The 9,584-nt window shown below is 36.4% G+C and overlaps 1 pseudogene; it reads left to right on the forward strand.

The window, feature by feature from the left end:
- Window positions 1-291: 291 nt before the first annotated feature.
- On the forward strand, window positions 292-687 carry LOC148163579 (small ribosomal subunit protein eS24 pseudogene; annotated as a pseudogene).
- Window positions 688-9,584: the final 8,897 nt, after the last annotated feature.

Below are 9,584 nucleotides of genomic sequence, written 5' to 3' on the forward strand. Positions count from 1 at the left end.
TCAATAAACAATTACAAAAAAGTACACACAGACGTTACACCATAAAGTACATCAGGGAGTTATATCCTCAAAGACACAGTTAATTTTGAAAATTGCTGCAACATTGCCAAACAAATACCCACAGCCTTAGAAATAGAAATTAAATGTAAAGACTGCAGCCTTTAATGAAAAGAACACTATTTTCACATGAAGCCTCAGACAACAAATTTTTCACAAGGAAGACAATTTTCTAATTTTTTTCATAAAATTGTAGATGCCTCCTCCCTGGCTACTTGAAGCTCAGCTGCCATCATGAACAACACAGTAACTATCTGGACCAGGAAGTTCATGACCAACCAGCTACTTCAGCAGAAACCAATGGTTATTGATGTTTTTCAACCCAGAAAGGCAACAGTACCTAAGACAGAAATTTGGAAAAAACTAGCCAAGATGTACAAGACCACACTAGATGTCATCTACATATTTGGATTCAGTACCCATTTAGGTGGTGGCAAGACAACTGGCTTTGGCATGATTTATGATTCCTTGGATTATGCAAAAAAAAAAAATGAACCCAAATATAGACTTGCAGGGCATGGCCTGTATGAAAAGGAAAATACCTCAAGAAAGCAGCAAAAAGAATGCAAGAACAGAAAAAAGAAAGTCAGGGAGACTGCAAAAGCCAATGTTGCTATTGGCAAAAAGTGAGCTGGAGATGAGACAACAGAAGGAGTAAAAACTCTGCAGTGACTTTATCTGTGGTGATGGTGCAGATTTTTCATGAGAGAATTAACAAACTAAGAACTTTAAAAAAAAGAAAAGAAATTGTAGATGCAGTGATAGAATGCATAAAAAGGCATTTTGAATTATAAACAAATCACTAAGCTGCTTTCTGGTGCAGGTTCAAGTTCAGGAAATAGCAGAGGAAACATTAAAATGCCATTGTATAAATTTTCATTTAAACTGATTTGTACAAAGAGTTAGATCTATTAAGAAAAATTGTTTTTTAAGACTCATCAGTTAAAGGTGCACAGAAGTTTATACTTCAAAATGCTTTATCAGAAGTTATCCCGATGTTGTCACAGCATTAAATACTCTTAACAGGTCCAACAAAATATCCTTCTCAAAATGAAAAATTATCAAAAATTATTTGCAATCTTGCATTTGCTAACAGTAACCAATGTTCCTTTCAATTATATCAATTGAAAATTAAAATTTAGAAGTATAAATTTTGATGATTCAAATGAATTTGCAGAAAAGTTAGAAAAATGTTATGTTCAGTAAGAATGTCACATCAATAAAGTGTTATTATTTACTGTAGTACATAAAAGTTTGACACCTATATTAGTTTTCTAGGGCTGCCATGAAAAGTTCCCCGGGGCACAGTCTGTTGGCATTTTATATTTAACCTTCCTTACTCAATTCAAGAAGCCTCACCACTCCTCCAGATTCACACTGTGAGTTTGGTGCCTGCCTCCACTTCTATCTTGAGGCATTTTTAGTCCCTAAGCCAATGTCAGCAAGTGGAAATAAGCTACCAAAATTCGCTTAGTCAATATGAGATGTGGTTAGGGATAATAACAGCTAACAGAGATGCTCCCAGAGTACAGGACTGGACAGCCTGGAGGACAAGGGACAAGTAGAATCTTTTCAGAAAGAATCATGGCCCGCATTATTGGCTGACCAAGACACCAATGCCAGAGCAGCAATTCATTGGATTCCTGAAAAGCAGGAATATATGCAATGTACCAGTGGCCACTTCGTTGTTTCTCATCCTTCCCTTTTCTGGAAGTTTTTACCATAATTATAATGTTCTCTCTACATTACTGTCTCTACACTAGTTGCATTGGGATGGATATCTCATCATTAACTAGAGGTCTCCAAACCATAAGAAGATGCACATGGGCCTGATGTAGAACACTGCATGTCAATTAGCAATCCTGAATTCAGAGTATGATACAGTTGTTGGAATAGATTTTGTATTGTTTTCCTGCAGGAATGGGTTGAGTTCATTTTGTGTAGTTGGGTATAAATAGATGTTGGGTAACCAGAGGGGTAAACTACAGTGAGAACCTCTTGGTTGCCTACCCAAATCATTAACTCTCTCTTTTCTTTGGAGTTTCATGTGATGTGGGGTAAGTTCATTCTGCATGTAGAGCCAGGTGTGGAGGGTCTGTCCTAACCTAAACCATTCAGAATTTTCCATTTCCCCAGTCACAGGATTTAGTTGATGAAGTGAAGTGAATTTCAGGATGTTCTCAGGGAATTCTAGGACACAGACACCCCTCCTTTCCTCTAAATGGTGTGGTTTCAAGATATGAGGCTTAAAACCACTGAAACTATTTTGCTAGCACAAGAGAATTCAGCCCGAAAATATGGCCAACACACAGGAGATAGCTTTGCTGAGAAATTTTCAAAGAAAGGGAGCTCAATTTCTTATCCACTTGGTATAATTTAAAAGGTAGAAGAAGACAGTGCATCTCCCACACATTAACTAAAACCAGCTAAGTGTCTACCAGACCCTTGCAAAACAAGATCATCTTCATCCTGAAGTCTCCATTCCTGGGCTTTCTTTAACTGAAAATGTTGACCCCTGATGAAATAGAAATACTTCTCAGAGAGACAGACCTTTAAACTTCCAATTTTAACAAAGGACCCTAGCAAAGGATGGAAGGAGGGAATGTTTGAGAGTGGTGTGTGGAGAAGGAAACCCTCATGAAGGAAAAACAAGGAAAGGAGAAAATAAAGATAGACTGCTAGGATCACAATTCGTCCAGAATCTGCCATGTTCTGTTGACATATTTCTTTTAAAACAGTGTAATACAATGTTGATTATGCCAACAGCACTGTGGTTCTGCAAAGAACTAAGCATGCCCATGACACACGCTGGGATGCAATGATTCAGGGTTCATTATTCATCATCTAATCAACTTTGGGAAGAAATTAGTTCTCGACTAATACTTTCCTCAAGATCTGCTGTCTGACTTTCACGAGAAACTATAAACTTTTGGGCAAAGTCTTGTCTTTGACAGAACATGAATTACATCTTATTTCTACCTCTCTTGGTGTAGGATAGTAGCTTTAACATCCCCAATGGCTACCAAAAGGCTTTTGCTACATAAAAAAAAAAAAACACACAAAACAATAATGAAGCTGATTTTCAACTTTTGTAGTGGAGTCCATCAAAGCCAGGAGACTTACCTCCGTAGGTCCCTGAAATTGTGGTTATTTAACATATATCTCAAAATACAACTCTGGGATGAATACACAGACTTCATGTGTCCACAGATAGGTGGTGCTTGTATTCAAAGATATCATGGAAGCATAACAGGTGCTATTACTGTTGGCAAGAAAGACAAGAAATGACATAAAGTATTTGTCCCATTAGTTGCTAATCAAAGACACAAATAAATGCCAAAGCAAGAATTTTAGATCTTAAATCACAAAGGCAAAATCCAACAGATCCTTGAAAAGGAGCCAAGGGGCAGCAATAAAATGATTAGATCTTTTTAAGTCTGCACAGTCATAAACCATTTTGAAACTCTAAGTTTTGGTCTTCTAACAGATAATAGTATGTCTTTAAGGACCAACTAAGTTGCTTTCTGATAAAAAATAAAATAAAATGAAGAGGCCATTTTTAATCTTTAAAATGGCTATACTATTTTTTGAAATTTCACTATGCTAACAGAAAAAATCATGGATAAGAAAAGCATAAGAAAACTGATCTCTGTATATAAACTGATGCTAAACTTTTTTGGTGCTTTGAATAGTGATCCACAAATAGATGCTCTCTGTGCTTAAATAGAATTTTACATCCTTTAATGAATTTTGGGAATCTGCTTTTAAAAAAAATAACACTTTAACCACTAATTGATTAAAAATTGCTATGCAATTTTAAGCACAACTAGAAATGTCACTATTGACCCTCCTGTGGTGGCCTCGTTTCCATATCCAGCAAAGTCTAGAAATAGGAAAAAGATGAAGTGCACATAATTCCTCTTAAACTTCAAAAGAGAAAGCTCAGATATTTTTTAAACTGGAATTGCTCCTCATTTCCTTGAAACAGATTCATTTATCTTTAATACAAAAATTTACAGAATGTACATATGATAGATCTTTAGCTAAGTGAAACCAAGACCCAATGCTGGCAAAGAAAACCCTGAGAAGAATGAATATTGGCCCCATGATTGACTTATCCGAGTATTTCTCCCAAACTTTCAAAATTATAAGTTCCCCAGCATTGAGAAGAAGAAAAACAACTAAGAAATTACCATGATAGGGCCACATCTTTTTAAACAGTACTCATGTTTAATGCTTGGGTTTGTTTGATAATTCTCTTAAAGCCAACTCAAATGAAAAGAGGCTCAAAGTGGGCATTTCATTCAGAAAGCTTGAAAAATAATTTGCTAGTCCCAAATCTTAAATTTTGACCTAAGAATAATTCCATAGTAACATATCATTTCAATGCAAAATGTTTTCTGATATAAAAAGTAACTCTTAAGTAAATGTTTTGGTAAATGCCTGTCTGCAAAGAAGTTCATCCTCCAAATACTCCCTAGAATCTCTTTACTCACAACTGAAAGAAGTCATATAAGAAAAAAATAGTGCCAACAAAGGAAATGACACCCAAGAGACACAAAACTTATGTCCACAAAACAAGCTGTACAAGAATGTTCAGAGCAGTTTATTCATAACAGTCCCATACTGGAAACAACTCAAATAGCCACTGAGGAATGAATAAACAACTTGTGGCAGATACATATAATGGAATACTACTCAATAATAAAGAAAGAACAGACTACTGACATACCCAGCAAATCTTAAACAAACAAACTTATGCTAAGCAAAAGAAAGAGGACACAAAAGTGATCCTATTTATATGAAGTTTTAAAATAGCCCAAATTAATCCATTGCAATAGAAATCAGAGAAGTGGTTGCCTTGGGCTGGGGGAATGGAGGTGGGGGTGACACCAGGACAGAAATTAACTAAGAAGGAGCACCAAGGAACTTTCTGGGGTTATAGAAATGTTCTAAATCTTGATTGCAGTGATGACTATATTTGTCAAAATGTACTGAACTCTACATTAAGATTTGTGCATTTTATTATCTGTAAACTGGGCCCCAATAAAATATTGTTAGCACAAATATTCATGGCATAAAAGAGGCTAGATGAAACAAGGAGCATGGAAATTTGATAGTTCGTTGGAGCTGGATTTGAATATATGGGGTATATTATTTACTATTTGTAATGAATTTTAAAATTCATTCTTTCAGTGGTATTTTATAATGTTAAAAAAAGTATAATAAAATAATTAGAAGCTAAACAAAAGTGATGACAATGAAACAATCTTTTCATTGCCTAAAATCATTAAAGCTGATATTTATATAACGTACAACTTAGTGAATTCCAACAATTTCACATCTTGAGATTATATAGCTAATAAAGGAAGCATTTATTTAAATTTGCACAATATCATTGAGGATATACAAAGTATGTATGGTTACTGTTGGGAAGCAAAATAATAGAATCAATCTGAAATAAAAAGAACTAGTCACTGGTTTCCTTCCTGTAAGTATTAAACCATCATAGAAATATCAAATGAGTAAGGGAAATTAATTTCAAGAAATCATTTCATTAGGCCTCTTACTTTCAGGCAAGCAAACAATGCAACCATCCAGGATGGGATATTCACATTGTCACCACCGTGCAATTGCAGAATGCAAGTTCTTATGTCTACCCCAAATCCAGCTTTAGTTTAAGCCCCTGTGCCAGTTCTACCTTCTCTTGGGAAGGATCTCAAAGGCCTGAGATTTTGCTCAGATAAATAAATTATGGTAAATTCAGACAATTAATGCTGTTCAATAATATGTTCAATTTACTGTCCAGAAGAATATTTAATAACATGGAAATGAAATCATAATATGCCAGTGGAAAGGATGTTAAAAATCAGCAGCCTCAAAAAATTGTTTTTCTAATTATAAAACACATACCTAAGGGTGCCTGGGTGGCTCAGTCAGGTAAGTGTCTGCCTTCAGCTCGGGTCATAATCCCAGAGTCCTGGGATCGAGCCCTGCGTTGGGCTCCCTGCTCCACGGGAAGCTGTTTCTCCCTCTGTTCATGCACTCTCTCTCTGTCAAAGATATGAATAAAATGTTAAAAAATAAAAAAATTAAAAATTAAATAAAATACATACCTATATGTGATACAAGATGTCTGATATGTAATTTTCTAAGAGAAAAGAACATGGAAAATAAGATAAATGCTAATAGCGGTTATCCCTGAGTGAAAAGATTATAAGTAGCTTGTATTTTCTCTTTAGAGCTTGTTATTCATTCTAAAATTTCTGCAATAAACATGTTACTTTTGAAATTTAAGAAATATATTTACAGAATATATAGACAGAATAAGTCTAAAGTACTAGAAATCTACAATTTCTGCAATAAATTGTTACCTTTGAATTTTATTTTTTTTAAGATTTTATTTATCTATTTGACAGAGAGAGACAGCAAGAGAGGGAACACAAGCAGGGGGGAGTGGGAGAGGAAGAAGCAGCCTTCCCACAGAGCAGGGAGCCCGACATGGGGCTCAATCCCAGGACCCTGGGACCATGAACTGAGCTGAAGGCAGATGATTAACGACTGAGCCACCCAGGCGCCGCTTGAATTTTAAAAATATATTTAAAGCATAGAATAAGTCACCAAGTTCTTGAAGGAGGTGCCTCTATTAGTTTTTCAAATCAGAGAAGTTCCAAAGGAAATATAAGAATTCTTATATTATAGGATGACAGAAATGCCAGCAAATTGAATACTAATTGATATTATGTGTAAACCTGGTCTTGGACAGTTTGGAAATGCCAACTCTATTAGTACTTTTTTAAAATGTTTACATTGGTATTATCCATAGCATAACCATATAACCTGTCATCTTACAAGTGTAAGGAAGGAGGTGCTATCAATAACAATGTTGGGATAACAGGCATAAACCAGGGCTGTCTCAGGCAAACCAATGCATATGGTCAACCTAATTATCAACTATATCTTTTGGGACACAGAACTGTACCTTTACTGGTAATGTTCAATATTTCCTCTTAGAGAAATTAGGAAGCGTATTTTTTTAAATGTATGCCACACATACGTTTCTTGAATCTTATTAGGAGACTGGCTTTTGAGAAAACTAAGAGAAAAGATAACATTCTAATTATAAAAATTTGCTTCCATAGAAGAGATGAGGTTTTTTTTCCCCCTAAAAGCAAAGAAGAGAAAATCCATGCAGTGAGGTTACCAATATCCAAACAAGATGAAACAGGGAGCATATCTCAAACTGAGAAGCCCATAGCCAAGGGCAAAAGAGGGAGATCCCCTTAAAAAGAGAAAGGGATAAGAATCAAAAATATCATGGAAGCAAACATTGCCAAACTGGAAAGGAAATCCCAGAGGGGGTTATTTATTCAAAAAGATGTTAAGTTACAAGACAGAATTCCTGAACTTTGATAAGACAACAATTTTTCCAGTGGCTTCCACTTTTGTCTCAGTTAACAGTCAGGTAAGCCTGGTGTGTAGGAATTAGCATGTTATTCAATTTATCTTCCAAGTCCTTAGTCTCCTAGAGGGTTCTCCCACCTCCTGCCTGTCTTACTGAGAACCACTTCTCAGTCAATTTCACCTGTCCTCAATCTAATTACCCCAAACTTAACTCATATGATACATTAGTTCATTTTCATGTGCTTAATTAATACTTAATTTTGCTCAATGCCATACCCATGTTAACTTTTAAAGGGAGAAATCTACATTTTAATGTAAATGGATTCATGAACTAAAGTTAGAACCTGAAGGCTGGGGGGTGGGGTGTCCTTGGCAATCCCCAAATTACTGATTTCCTTTTCCCCTACCAGAGTACCCAGGCTATGAAAATCAGACTCAGTACAAACCCCTGACAAAGCAGAAACTCCCACATGCTTGGAAGCCTGAAAAACCACTGGGCCACACATCTCGGAATCTGGATTCTAGTCCTGGCTTTGTCATGGACAAGCTGTAAAACCTATTCCCAATCTACTAATGGCCTCATTTGTTTTAAAAAGACAGGTGAGTGGAAACAAATAATACATTATATGTTAAAAAAGAAGAAGAAGAAGAAGAAGAAGAAGAAGAAGAAGAAGAAGAAGAAGAAGACGAAGAAGAAGAAGGAGAAGAAGGAGAAGAAGGAGAAGAAGGAGAAGAAGGAGAAGGGGAAGAAGATAGCAGGAAGGGAAGAATGAAGAGGGGGAAATCGGAGGGGGAGACAAACCATGGGAGACTATGGACTCTGAGAAACAAACTGAGGGTTCTAGAGGGGAGGGGGGTGGGGGGATGGGTTAGCCTGGTGATGGGTATTAAAGAGGGCACGTACTGCATGGAGCACTGGGTGTTATACACAAACAATGAATCATGGAACACTACATCAAAAACTAATGATGTAATGTACGGTGATTAACATAACATAATAATAAAAAATATATATATAAAAAAAGACAGGTGAGTGGGACTAGAGAACTGCCATTAAATTACATCAAACAAAAATATGTTTAGAGGCAAGCATATGAGCTATTTAGCAGTTATTTGCCAATGGTAACAGTACAGTGAATCCTTACTATTCATGGGTTCCATATTTGTAAATTCACCTACTCACTAGAATTTGTTTGTAGCCTCAAATCAGTACTCACAACGGTTTCACTGTCCTTCGGGGACATGCGCAGAGCAGCCCCATATTTGAATCATTCCATCCCCACATTACCAGCTGAGGTAGAAAAAGGCAACACTCTAACTTCTTATTTCAGCTCATACATTGTAAGCAGGTGTCCTTTTCACAGTCAGTGGAGTGCTGCATTTTTCACATTTTTGTGCTTTCTGTTGGAGATTCCCTGTTTCAGATGGCCCCACAGCACAGTGCTGCACATTGCTTCATATTCCTAATTGCAAGAAGGTTGTGATGTGCCTTCTGGAGAAAATGTATGTGCTCACTGAGCTTTATTCCAGCATGAGTGATAGCGCTGTGGACCATGAATTCAATGTTAATGGATCAACGGTGTCTATTAAAGAAGTATCTTTAAATGGAAACGTACACAAAAATAAGGTTATGTATTGATGGGTTGATGAAAATATGACCAGAGGCTCCCAGGGACCTAACCCTGTATTTCTCTTCAGAGTAGTTGTTCCGTATTTGTTAATTTGGTGTTCATGGAGACTTTTATGGAACATAACTACCAAGAATGAAAACTGATTGTGCTTTACGGGGAAAAAAATAGAGAAAGGACATAGAGATCACAGTGGAGAAGAAAGTAGGAAAGAGCTTTTAATTTTCTTGTCCAAACACAGCTGTCTTCTAAATATTTATCACTGGTATAGTTATTACTAACTCAGTTATTTTTCAAGGGTGTGGTCTTCCTTGAAACTGAAAGAACCAGATTTCAGGTGGTTTTTCATATCATCATTTAAGCAAAGAGAATGTAGGAGAGAACATGTCTTCACCTGTCCCTGAGGGGCAGAAGTCTAGGAAACATGCTCAGGTAATAGAGAAAAAAGAAAACAAAGAGACAGAAGGAAGGAGGGAATGAAGGAAGGAAGGCAGG

This window comes from Eumetopias jubatus, unplaced genomic scaffold (genome assembly GCF_037043125.1).
Source record: "Eumetopias jubatus isolate StellerSeaLion01/CBP00866 unplaced genomic scaffold, mEumJub1_p1.0 scaffold_9, whole genome shotgun sequence".
NCBI classification, from domain to species: Eukaryota; Metazoa; Chordata; class Mammalia; order Carnivora; family Otariidae; genus Eumetopias; species Eumetopias jubatus.